We start from the raw sequence: 13990 nt of genomic DNA on the forward strand, positions 1-13990 counted from the left end.
AGCTAGTGTTTGTGTGCGTGTGTTTCTTCCACATTTTTCTATTCTGCTTCTTGCTTATTCATGCAGACTTTCAAGCTGTTATGCAGCCATTTTGATGTGATTAAGAAGGATGTCTTAAGTAATCTTGTTTTGGTGATGGATATAGGGGCAGGTTCCTACCAATGTCAGAATCAAGTAATTATTACTCCAGTACTAGTGGGCATTTTTGTGACCTAGACCATTGCGCCATTAAGACATCCTTGAAACTTCATACTTTTGGTAGAAGGTTTTATGGCTGTCTCTATTAGTCACCTGTAAATACCACATCTAGTATTAGTAGAACTTTTTTTTTGTGCCTTAAGTCACCAATTCGTTGTATCGCTATTTAAGTGCTTTATATTATTGTTTAGGATGATGAGTGTGCATGTAAGTTCTTCAAATGGTTGGACACCAACACTTATACGCGTGGCACAACAACACCTATTGTTATAGCAAAATTTAGGCAATTGGAGCATGAGGCAGAAGCTGCTAATAAAGAGTTGAAGCAAGCACGTGCTATGGGAGAAGCAGCATTGGAATGGGAGCAAGCTGCAAAACGAAAGGCTAAAAGAGCCAAGGTTGTGTGCAAGATTTTCGAAGAGAAAGTAGAGAAGTTCAAGATAGCTCTAGTAATATCATGGGTGATGTTTGGAGTACTACTTATTTTGTCATGGGAAGTTAGAATCAGGCAAAGGTGTTTGCTTGAATGAGTTGGTTATGTGCGTAATAAGACAGACTTGTATTATTACATTGGAGATCGTTTGTATTGTAATTGTACAACTTCATGTTTTCTTTTGTATTGTAAGTATAAAAATTTATGATATGTATGACATTGTACTTCTATTATATGTTGAGAGTGTTCAACTTTATTCAAAATGGACTTGTAAACTATGGGCATTTTAATTGTAATTATATTACTTGTGGTACGCCAAAATGGACCCCTAAAACTAACTACTGAGGGGAATGTATTTTATTTTTCTTGGATGAATGACTAAGGGGAATGAGTAATAGTATTAACTCTGAAACTGTGGCATATCAAATCCATTATATTCCATAATACTAATATTCCATGTTAGTATTAACTCCAATCTTCTTAAGAAAAGAGGGTGGTATATCAAATCCATTATATTAGCATATCACATACACAATATCACAAGAATATGAGCATGTCCACCTATAATATCACAAGAATATATAATTGTCCACCTGTAAGCATGTACACCTGTAATATCACAAGAATATATAATTTTCCACTTGTAACCATATCGCAAACACAATTATATGGTCGTTGATAAATACTTCATTGTGAAAAGGTATTACATACAGTTGCATATAAGCATATCCATTTGTACTTACATCACCAATAGGTATTAGATACACCTATTTTTACATTTCCAAAAGGAATTACATTAGAAATGTCAATAGGTTATTGACATTAAGCCATTACATGTAAGCATGTCCACAGTTAATGTAAATTTACAAAAAATTCATAATGTCCAAAAGAATGCATCATGTATCATGCTAAGTGACTTTTAGTCACAGTGCCTAACTTTATACGAAAGTCCCAACAAAAAGCCATAGGTGGAGGTAATAACTTTATACAAAAGTCCCAACAAAAAGTGGTGAATCCTTATACATGCCGGCCATCAACCTCGACCTTGCACGTACTCCTCCCACATGCGGTCAGTCATATCATCCCTGAACTCACCCATTGCTCTCTTCGCCACATCAGACATCTCTCTCACATGCCTCCTTTTGAAACTTGCACTCGACTCAAGAAAATTCCCATTGTTTCTAGTTTGTACATAATCTCTATTATTAGGGCCTTAAGTTTAAGCTTGCCATTGTTAAAATAATTTGTTCCAAGACATTCCTAAAGGGCCTTAATTAAAACTCTATCAGGTTTCTTCAGCCCCAAATACTTGTTGGGCAATGGATTTTAACAAAAAAAAGGGCTTTCTTACTTTGATCTTCCCAGTCTTCATTGATCCGTAGGATATATGGATCTGGTGGAGTAGTAAGAGACTATCCCCATCAACTCTTGTTTTCTGGCCACCCCCACGGATTAGCATTAGTAAAGTGCTCAATAAATATTAGCCAACATCTTCAGTCCTTGACTGTCAAAAGCACAGTCCAATATCTTGCCCCAAAACATTACTTCCATTTGGGTAAAAAACCAATCTCTATTTTCAACAATGGGCGTTTTTAAGGCTGCCAAAAGAAAATCCTTTGCAAAGAGTCTAAAACTCAAATGATATGGAAAAATATCAAGAGAGCCCATGAACTTTAGGATAGTGATTATCACACACTTTATATTTTTATTTTGGCCAATTTACTTCCTTAACATTACACTTGCCAAATTGATGTTAAAAGCACAGTACAATATCTTGGCCCAAAACATTACTTCCATTTGGGTAAAAAAACAATCTCCATTTTCAACAATGGGCCTTTTTAAAACATTTTGGCTGCTTAGGCTAACTTATAAGGATACAAAAAGAAAATCCTTCACAAAGAGACTAAAACTCAAATGATATGGAAAAATACCAAGAAAGCCCATGAACTTTGGGATAGTGATTGTCACACCTTTTAAATTTTTATTTTGACCAATTTACTACCTAAACATTACACATGTGCCAAATTAATGTATTTGCTAACTTACCATTAAAGTGACTAAAATTCAGTTCATTTGATAGAGAGAGAAATGGTTAGGATTTAGGAGAGAGACTGAGAGAGAGTTCTATTAGGATTTGGGATTCCAAAAGGCACAAGAAGGTGATGTAATCCTTAGTTGAGATATTGTATACAAGGCTTGGAGAGAGGGCTTTATGTGGATCCAAATGGCTGGCATTGTAAGCCATGGGTTGGAAAATCCTTATGTGGCATCTCAGAGAGGGGTTTTGGTGTTGTCCTTTGTGTAGGCAATAGTCATTAGGCCAAATTTGATTGCGCTTTGACTTTATTTCGGATGAACTACTTTTAGTAGTGCTACCAATCCGCTTATGTGAGTGTTGAGACTTTGTGGTAAAAAGGCTTGTTTTACTTTGTGGGGAGCTACTCTCGCTTGTCTTTTATGGGCCATTTGAAGGGAAATAAATTTGACAGTTTTTGAAGGAACAGAATGTTCGAATGTTTAACTGAAATCTCAAATTTTGAGTGTGTTTTAATTGCTAATGTGGCACTTGGCAGTAATACTAGTGATATTGTATCATTCAGCTACTAACTTTGTTGTTTAGTATACTAATTCATTGTGTGTTTCTTAATTCGTAGGATGGTGACGGTGACGGTGATTCTGCAGTGGATATCCAGTCTCTCGGTGCTCAGCGCTTATCATTCGATGATACGTAGTAGGCGGTACTTTGGGCCCTATTTTGGAGTATTTACTGTGACATTTTGATATTTATAATAAAGTTTCAAACTTTGATATATATACACATCATATTTGGAAACTTTCTTATAACATTCTAGACAATTGGAATGTATTCTTTTGTGCAGGACATTCTATATAGTTAGAATGTATTCTTTTGTGCAGGATATTCTACATAGTTGTGTAGAATGTATTATTTTGTTCAGAACATTCTAGACACTTGGGATGTATTATTTTGTGTATAACATTCTAGACATTTGTGATGTAATTATTGATATAGTGTAATTCAATATATTTACTTTGTTGGTTTAATGTGGTATTGAATTTGCTATTGGAGAATATGAATTGTAGTTCATTACAGTTGCTATAAAATATGTATTGTAGGTACATTACAGGTGCTAAAAAAATTAAATAAAAAAATATTTAAAAAATGACCTATTACGGCGGTTTAAAAACCACTGAAATAGGGTATAGGCATGTGCCCTATAACGGCGGTTCTCAAAGCGCTAGTATAGGAAGAACCTATTGTGGCGCTTGTAAAAGCGCTGGTATAAGTTGTATTCATATTTCCGTAAATACCCTATAGGGGCGGTTATAAAACCGCTGGTATAGATAGACCTATACCAAAGCTTTTTAATAATAAAAAAAGCGCCAGTATAGGCCCTAAAATCCACCGGTACAAGTCTTCAAATCTATTGGTAAGGGTTGTCTCAGCACAAATAAAAATGTCGGAACAGGGTTTGAAAAGTGTCGGGACCTATCTCGGCGCTTTTGAAAAACACTGGTACAAGTCTGGCGACTCTATACCGACTGTCACTGCGCGGCAGTTTGAAGCGCCAGGAAAAAAACGCCGAGATAGGCATTTTGACCCTATTCCGGTGCTTTCTGGGCCTATCCCAGCGGTTTTGCAAACGCTGGGATAGCCCTATTTTTTTGTAGTGCAAGGTTCTCCCATGTGTTAAATATTACATCTCTTCGATTATTGATGTGTATAAAATTATGTAATGCACAACACGTAGAAACAACCAAACATTGACGATATTGCTTATAGTTTGCCATGCAAATCAAGATGGGAAAGTGAGCCTTTAGGACTCCAAAAGCCTTCTCAATTACCATGTGCAATGAAGAGTGTCTATAGTTAAACAACTCTTTCCCCGATGTCGGTTGCCTACTACTCCTCCTGAATTCTTGGGCATGATATCAGGTGGCCTTATATGGTGGAAGAAACGATGCACCAATGGGGTACCCTAAATCAACCAAGTAATAGGAACCTACAAGAATAACATATCTAAATTAATAATAATAACCTATGACTAATAATGCTAAAAGTAATAAATCAGTAATAATCATTATCTGAAGAGAGCTATAGTATTTCTTTACTTGCATTATTAAATTAGTAATAATCATTATCTGAAGAGAGCTATAGTATTTCTTTTCAGGAACTAGTAGAAGCTTTGAAGAGAGCTATAGTATTTGAATAATGCCTTTATATACTAATTCTAGGTACCAGCAGAGCCAGATGTTCTACTTGTTGAGCCACGAGATAGCCTACAACAGATGGTTTTTCTAATCTTCATTCTGGTTACGATCTAATTGCAATGCTTAAATAGAATGTTTTAGGATCATAATAAAAATGATATTACAAATTGCATCAAATGTGACCCATTCTATATCAGGAATACCAAGTGCTGCAAATTTATTCAAATTCTAAATATAAAATTTCAAATCTTGTTGGAAATGGGGCTAAATACATAGTTGTGATCGCAAAGAAGTGAAAAGAGTTGTGCATTTTTTGGGTTGCTTGGGACAATAGAAGTTCTGCATCTACCTGCACTGATTTAACTGATCAATTTCTCTTGGGCTTTCATTCTTGTAGGATAATCTAAGCTCAGATGGGATGACCCTTACTGGATATTATGGTGCCCAACAGAACGTGCAAGGACTATTACATATTATTACCTTGGGCTATTTTACATAATCCAGGGTTTTGCAATTGTTGTAAAAAATGTACTAATGTTAATTATGATACTTGTACATGGTAGCAGTTGAACTTAATGGAGCCACCTCATGATGAGTTCAAATCTTCTGTCCCATTTTTTCTACTCTACTCTATACTCCACAAATAAAAACTTGTCATATGTTCCCCTAATTAATTAAATACTACCATTAATTAATAATGGTAGTATTAATAACTCAATAATGGTAGTATTTAATTAATTAGAGGAACATGTGGCAAGTTTTTATTGGTGGAGTATAGAGTGGAGTAGGAAAAGTGGGACAGAACATGTAGACTCCCTCATGATGGGTACTATGTAAATCAACATAGCATTCAGGGGCTGGTAAGTCATTATAAATTTAATCATGATATATATATATATTTTCAAGAAAGGTCATTATTGAAGACCATGATATGCTTACCTAAAGTAACCATTGTATGTTTTTTTTTTTAATTTAATATTATGATATATATATATATATATATATATATATATATATATATATATATATATATATATATATATATATATATATATATGCTTGTAGGGTCAATTGAATTTAATAGCACCTAGCCATGATGTTTTTTTTAGGACTCAACAAAGCATTCATGGGCTGGTATAGTATTTATAATCACATGATAAATTTGTAGAGAAATATGGTTAATGCAAAGGTCATTCATGCGATGAAACTTCCTCAATCATGCTTTCATTCAATTAGGGTAGTTGGATTTTCGATCACCAGCAAATTTCAATTATAGCCTTCAGGTTAGTTTGCAACATGGGGCATTTATAAAGAGACTTCCTCAATAATGCTAAAATCAAGATTCTCGACAAATGTCAACAAAGAGACTTGGCCATTCTAGGTACAGGTTTTCCTAGATTTTGTCTCTACTCTAGACTTTTTGTAGTCATAGACTCATAGCTGGTTTGAGAAATAAGTATCCATAGTCAAAAAGTCCAAAACTACAACACTGTTTGTATGAAAAGTTATCATTCTTGCTAGTTTGATAAGACTTCTATAAGCTTTCAATATCCATCTCTTTCATTTCTGGTCTGCCATTTTTTTTGTTTTGGACATTTCCTACACTTGAATGACTGATGGAACAAAGTTTTTAAGGTCTCTCCTCCTTCTTGGCATGAATGAAATCATGAATGTAACACATTCAAAGCATAAAAAACAATAAATATAGAGTACTAACACCTAGCAACCGGCTCATTTTATAGAAGCAATAGTCAAAACTTAAGGTTTAAAGTTCAAACTTTAAAGCCTGAGGGCACGGCTTGGTTCATAAATCAGAACATTCTCAAACAAAATGACGTTCCTAAATCACATGCGGTTAGTCATATTGAGCGTACAACTTCAAAGTGAGATTTCAAGTTCCATTACAATCTCTCACAACATATTTGGTTCACAAACTACAATCATTGTTACTCATACGGAGTTTGGTTTGTGCACCTATACTTGCAATTTAGAATCTTGACATTGAAATTGATAGATGGTAAATTCTATTTAGAATCATGTATATCCTTCGAACCTCAACTACTTCAAGTACTTTGTTTTATCCACATGATTCCTGGAATCAAAACTCAAAATGAAATACTAAGGTCATCACCATAAAATATAAATGCATCTAATTTGACAATAAGATCTGAGAAACTAATCACTCACCAAATACAATTATTCCTACCAATCATAACCATTTGAGCCAAATATCAAAACTAAAAACCATTTAGATGGAGACAGAGAAATCAGGAATGAAACAAAATTCCTACAGAATGCAATATAGAGAGAGAGGCAGAAACAAACCAACTCTTAAGAACAAAAGTGCAAGAGCGTGACAACAAAGGATTAAGACTTGAAAAGATGCCCAAAGAACCAAAAGAGAAGACCACGGAGCTTGATTAAACTTAGGTTCCACTTACAACATTTACAAACCACTTAGCTGCCAAGTGCCAATACTCACAACTTTCAACAAACACCTGCTGCCCACCAAATTGATACCAAGTGAAGGCCTAAGGCCTTGACATAGCAACTTTGAAAAGTATTATAGGTCCTATATAGTTTATGTTTCAACAATTTGTACAAAATTTAAAAATATGCCAAGGGGAGTACAACAAACATCTATTAGACAAAACAATACCTTACATGAAACCTAAGTCCAAAAAAAAATATAGAATAAAAAATAAAGAAGCTTGTTCTACAAATTCTCTCATGACTTTGATAGGGAGAACCCTCAAAGATAACAATATAGCAGTAGTCTTCCTATGCACTTTTCAACTTTGACAGCCCATGAACATATTGGAACTTCTTCAAATTCTTACACTGAAATGAAACACCAATCCACATTTGCCTTTCTTAGACTTTGAAGCTTCCATGAGGACCATGATTTGCTTGAGAATAGGAAAATTTTTCATCTATTTCAATGTTGTTGCAGACACTGTTTCTTAGCATTTCTCTCCTTCCAAAAGCACTACATAAAGACAACATTCTATTAGACATCTTCTCAAATAAAATATGATCAATAAAAAAAAAAATATTTGGTTCTCCTCCAAAGGTAGCAACAGAGGGGTACACCCGAATAAAAAATTGAATGATTAATAAAATCTCTTAGTTTCCATTTAGTTACTTGTGCCCCCACTTATTGAATTATTGTTTAAATCTATTGCCGGAGAAAATAAGAAGCAACTATTAGACATTATTGAATAAAAATAAAAATGCTATATTTTTCATCTCAACTATTCAACATACAACATTGTTCATTTTGCACAGATGATAAGTCCTTGACCCTAATTGCACAAAGATTAAACTCACACTGAATAAAGTTAAGTAAGACCCACATTCTTTTTTGCTAAATAATCAAGTGAGAGTGGCCCTTACACACACTACAATCATTGAATTTTTAATTCCACTTTAAAGAACAAACCACTTGAAAGATAAATATTCACATAAAAAATAGGTAGGGAAGGGAGGAAGTTCGTTCAAATTGTTAATTTTTTTGGTATAATTGGTCTTCTCTCTTGTTGGTTTTTTTGTGTAAGTTATTCTGTCCTACTAATGATCTTCACACAGTGAGAGTATAGAAATATGACAGAAAGTCTCAAACCCATTAATCTTTCTAAGCTTCACAGTGAAGTCTGAAGGGCATCAATAAGATCAAAATTGATTGAATCTTATAAAAGATCTAAAAAAAATGTATAACCACGTCACTTCAAAAACATTTAAGGAGCAACATAATTGGCAATTCAAATATCAAATATAAATTAGAAGAAGAAAGATGTATATTAAGTAATGAAGCACACTTGCAGCCCATGCCTCAGTTCCAATATGGCAACAGACATAAGCCAAATTCTCAGCCTCAATGCTTAAATCAAGGAGCTAATTTACCACAGATAAAGCATTAAAGATTGCCCCCTAATATCACGCCCAATGTCTGACTTTGTTCTTTGCAATTTCCTTAGGAATATATTATACATTTACTTTATAACTTTTCCTTGTACAAATTACTTTCTATACATGATGTAAATAGAATTTCTCATAAACATATTTCAATTATTTTATAACTTTTCCTTGTACAAATTACTTTCTATACATGATGTAAATAGAATTTCTCATAAACATATTTCAAGCCTGAAACACTGTCCACGATTCCAATAGTATTAAAAGCATGTAAAATTTTCAAATTGATCATACCCTTTCTGGCAAAAAAAATGGTGTTTTTTGTATTGCATGAACATGGCAGTGATCACTTGGACTTCTTCTTTCTAGAGCTGCTAGGTATTGATTCATCAGATGGAGCCGATGACGCCAAAGCTAATTCGTCATATCAGCATAGTTGATTCCTATTGCAAAAAGCATTGAATGTTTCTTCGAAATTTTAACTAAAAATTTATTTAAAATTGAAAGTGAATAAGAAAAACCTAAACAATGAGAGATGTGGATAAGGAATTCACCATCATTGTCTAGTTTATGATTTTAATGGTGACCCAATCATCAGACCTGATAATGTTCATCATTGTTGTATCTTCATCATCAACTTGAGCCCTCGCATCACTATAACACATGGCATCAATTCAAAAGTAGAAAAAAAAATTAAGACAAACAATTTAGAATGGTAGAAAAGAATACATGGCCGACCCTCTAAAGATCTATAGCCTCAAAAGCATGAACACTCCAAAATCCTTGTACTTAAAATAAAAATAAAATACATCTAAATATATTAATTGATTTAATCACTGTATCCCCAACGTATCATGTCTTAATTTTTTTAAAGAATCGACATATCACTGTGTGATCCATGTCCATATTTCTTAGTCTATAGTCAACCCCAAAATTTTGGGACTAATGCTTGGTTGATGTTGTTGTTTTAGTAAGAACAAACGATTTATGTGCACTCGGTGTGTCCATAATTACATCAAATTATCAGTTTTTGCTTTGCATATAACATAAAAATACCAACACATAAATGAACAAATCAATGTAGAATTTGATTATTAATATGAAACAAAAATTCATTTCAAAGATAAAACTTAAAGAAGGCCAAGATTAGATAAAAGTGGACATATATGTATATAACTTGCATTTCTAGGATTGGACCGTAGTTGAACATCATCAACAATGCAATAGTGGTTGAGTTTTTGAATGTACTCATTGACTATCAATTGTACTCCAGGGGAACGCTTTTTCCCTACCGTTAATATCCGTAGGAACAACTCTCTGCCCACAATAAAATATCAATTAGAATTCAGTTAAACTCAGAATTTGAAGGAAAAATCAAAAATAGATTTTATTTACCACAGATTGGCCCGCGTATATGCCTCCTGAAATATGAAAGAGTAAAGTAAAGAAGTGGAAATTATTAGTAAAATAAGAAACGGTGGAAAATGTAAGAACCTGAAAGAGGAGCAGTAAGATTGGCATAGATTGAGATAACCATCCCGCCTTCCTTTTGCTTTTGATTTTGCCTAAAAGAAGAAGGGGGAGGATGGAGAGGCGAAATTGAATCTGCTTTTTTCTTTTTTTTTTTCATAATGGAATCAAGTTTTTCATACGGCAAAAAAACCTAAAATAAATATCAATGCAACATTCTATCCTATACTTATTTAATCCCAACGATTTCCTTAAGATTAGAAACAGAAGTACCTAAACTAAAATCAATATTTTTAGTGATTTATGTAATCTAATAAAACTAACAAAAACAAAACAAAAGAAAATACCTAAAATTGAGAAAAACAAACATTTTGATAGAGAATCCAAAAACCCAAAACAAAAACGAATCAAATCTAATCCTACCCAACAAAAAAAAACTCAATTAAAAGTAACGTTTTATACCCAAACCTACAAAATTGAGAAACAAATGTACCTTTGTCGATGTCGGTTCCGACGATCTGATGGTCTAAGTCTGGCAAGGGATCGTGATGACTGGCTGTACGAACTCTGTCTCCTTTGTATTGCAAGCGTATTTTTTCTCCTTCTCTTTTGCATCGCTAGGTTTTTCTAGTTGCAAGCCTTTTTTTTTTTTTTTTTTTACTTTAACCGTTTTCTTTTAATATATATACACAAAGACTGTCTAAGAGCAACCACATCAGCTCGTTTAAATTTTTTGTCTATTTTATACGACAAAACCTACTTTTTCTATTTTACACCTCCACTTTTACAAAACACCCACATCAGTTTATCTATTCTACACATTTATTCAATAAAATATTCCTTCTTTTTACATTTTTTATTATTTCTTTCCCTCCCTCACTGCATCTTCTCCGGCGAGCCACTTTCCCTCCCTTGTTGCGTCTTCTCCGTCTCCCTCACTGTGTCTTCTTCATCGAGCCACACACCCAGCCAGCCACCCTTCAACAAAATCCTTCACAAACCCACCGATCCGTCGAGCCTCACCCACACCCAAACCCATTCATCGCCCACCCAATCGGCGGCAAAATAATCAAAACCCACTGACCCACACCCACAGTCAACCAAAAACCAGAAAAAAAAAAAAAAAAAAAACAACAACCAACGAATCGGAGCAAGATCGACGCCTCGCAGCACCGCCACCTCCTCGCGATGGCCGTCCGGCGACTCGGCTTGCTCAACCTAGTTCTTATCGGCGGTAATGGCGATCGGCGGCTAGAGGAAGAAAAATTGATGAGATGAGAGAAAGAGAGAGTTGTGTTGTGTCTGAGAGAGAGAGAGGGAGGTGAGAGTCAGTAGGGAGGAGAGAGAAAAAACTATAAAAAATCAAATACACCTGCTACAGTACCTGTGTAAATTTACACGGTACTGTAGCAAAGTGTATGTTATAGATGAGGTTAGAGGCATTGATGTAGAGACTTTTTTGCTCAAAATGTGTAAAATTAATGACTTTTTTTCATTTTGCACATTTATACACATTTATCCATCCATTGATGTGGATGCTCTAATGGTGTTAATGCTGGGAACCAATATAATGCATCGCTTCTATACTATTATTTTAGGGGCTTCCCCCGTTTGGACCGGATTTGTTTTTTCTAAAATACCCCTACAATCTAAGTTAAAGTAGGGGCGAAATTTGGTAAAAATACCTTTTTAACTCCCATGTAAAACACTATCTACAAAACAAAAACTACTTTTGAATAACTTCCTTCCCTCGCGTCTTCAACTTCCCACTACAAAATAAAAACTCCTCCCACAAATTACATACAATCCCACTACAGAATACAAACTTCCCACTAAACTACTATGAAAATTCAATCTTTTTGGCTCTTGGGTAGTTACAAGTTTTACACCTTTCATATTCCTTCCCACTCAAAAAATCCACTTCATTCTTATTTTATTTTATTTTTCTATTTTCTTCTCTCTCTCTTCCTCTCTCTGATAATTTATTTTCCTGCACAACTTTGATACAATTTCTCCATAAAAATTTTCCTCTATTTGCCAAAAATACTCATAAGACTCTCTAAGGGGATCTCAATGTCCCTTCAAGCTACAAAATTGGAACACCGTAAGTTGCATGTTTCACTTTTCTTTTTGGTGAAAAACATGAAAAATAAATATTAAATAAAGGTTTCTTTTCTTTTCTTTTCTTTTTTTTCGTTCGAATTTTTCTGACTCATTTGTAGAACCAAGTGGAGGAATGGTGGACACAACAAGCACGGCTATGGCCATGTCAAATAAGTTTATCAAGATCTGAAATTTTTTTTTCTATTCACTGGTATTTTTTTTTTTTTTTGCTAATTTGAATTCTATTTTTTAATTTCTTAAATTTGAGTCCCAATTGATTCAAATAACTTCATGTTTAGGATTATTGTCTCCTCAAAATAACAAAGACTGCCACTCTGGTAAGAGTCTCTCCTCTATTTGTCTCTCTCTGATTTCTTCTTCTTCTTTTTTAATTGAATTTGATTGGTTTGATTTAGATTTTTATTTTAGATATATATGGGCCCCAAAGTCACACGGCAGAATGCAACAGCCAAATTATTCAAACTAGCCTCTGAGCGTGAGCGCGTGCTCAGAGGCTCTTCTATTTTTTGAGTAAGGATTAATTTAAAGCATTTATTATAATTTGGGATTACTATATTTTTCAATCACAGAAAAAAAAACCTAGGGGTGTGATGAAAAATTATTTCACCACACATAATATTCATCACACCTTAGGTTTTTTTTTTTGTGATTGAAAAATGTAGTAATCCTAAATTATAATAAATGCTTTAAATTAATCATTACCCAAAAAATAAAAGAGCCTCTGAGCACGCGCGTGATAATAAATGCTTTAAATTAACCCTTACCCAAAAAATAAAAGAACCTCTGAGCACGCTAGTTTTAACTTAAACAGGCAGAATTTAAAGTAGACATTTTTTCTTACGTGGCAGCACCTCCTTAATGGCAGGAAAATGCTTCTATAGTATTAGATTAGATTAATTTAACAATTAATTAACTTAAACCGCTCTTATAATAAAAAGATTTATAAAAAAAATTAAACCGCTAAAGTGATTACAATACGGATTAATTCATCATAGCCATAATAAACTGAAAATTAAAACAAACACAAGAACCCAGTGAAAGTAAACTTTTTCATTAAGCTTCTCGTGCTAAGCAACAATCAATTGTTTCGTTGGATGACTAACGTCACTAACATATACTATATATCCCTTTTTTTTCTTTTTTCTTTTTAAGTTCCTTGTACGCACCAACAGGCTACAGTGATTTCTATTCTTTTTTTCTTTTTTTTTTAAGAGTAAAATACTATTTTGGTCCTAAAACTTTACCAAAAGTTGTTTTTCATCTTTAAATTTTAAGAAGTTTATTTTTCGTTCATAAACTATTAAAAAGTTCATATTTCATCCCTAAACTATTGAAAATATTTTATTTATGTCCTTAAACTCTACTAGAAGTTTGTTTTTCATCCTTAAACATTTGAAAAAGTTCTTTTTTTGTCCTTATTTTTGTCTATATTCTATTAAAAAAACTCTTTACAAAATTTAGAGATGAAAAAAGAACTTTTTAAAGTTTAAGGACAAAAAAAAAACTTTTAATATAGTTTAGGGACTAAAATAGTATTTTCCCCCCTTTTTTTGTATGAATTGTTTGTTTGTTTATACCCCTTAAAGTAGATTTTTTTAACCTTATATTAGCCAAGTGATT

At 33.5% G+C, this 13990-nt stretch overlaps 1 long non-coding RNA gene across 2 annotated transcripts; it reads right to left on the minus strand.

The window, feature by feature from the left end:
* Nucleotides 1-7269: 7269 nt before the first annotated feature.
* LOC142618332 (uncharacterized) lies at nt 7270-10088 on the minus strand. Of its 2 annotated transcripts, XR_012841261.1 has the most exons (4): nt 10025-10076; nt 9331-9430; nt 9071-9219; nt 7270-7850 (listed from the first exon to the last, which is right to left on the minus strand). It is a non-coding gene; the product is annotated as an uncharacterized LOC142618332 (long non-coding RNA). The 2 variants fall into 2 exon arrangements; XR_012841260.1 differs by having other exon boundaries at nt 9331-10088.
* Nucleotides 10089-13990: the final 3902 nt, after the last annotated feature.

This window comes from Castanea sativa, chromosome 12 (genome assembly GCF_040712315.1).
Source record: "Castanea sativa cultivar Marrone di Chiusa Pesio chromosome 12, ASM4071231v1".
Lineage (NCBI taxonomy): Eukaryota > Viridiplantae > Streptophyta > Magnoliopsida > Fagales > Fagaceae > Castanea > Castanea sativa.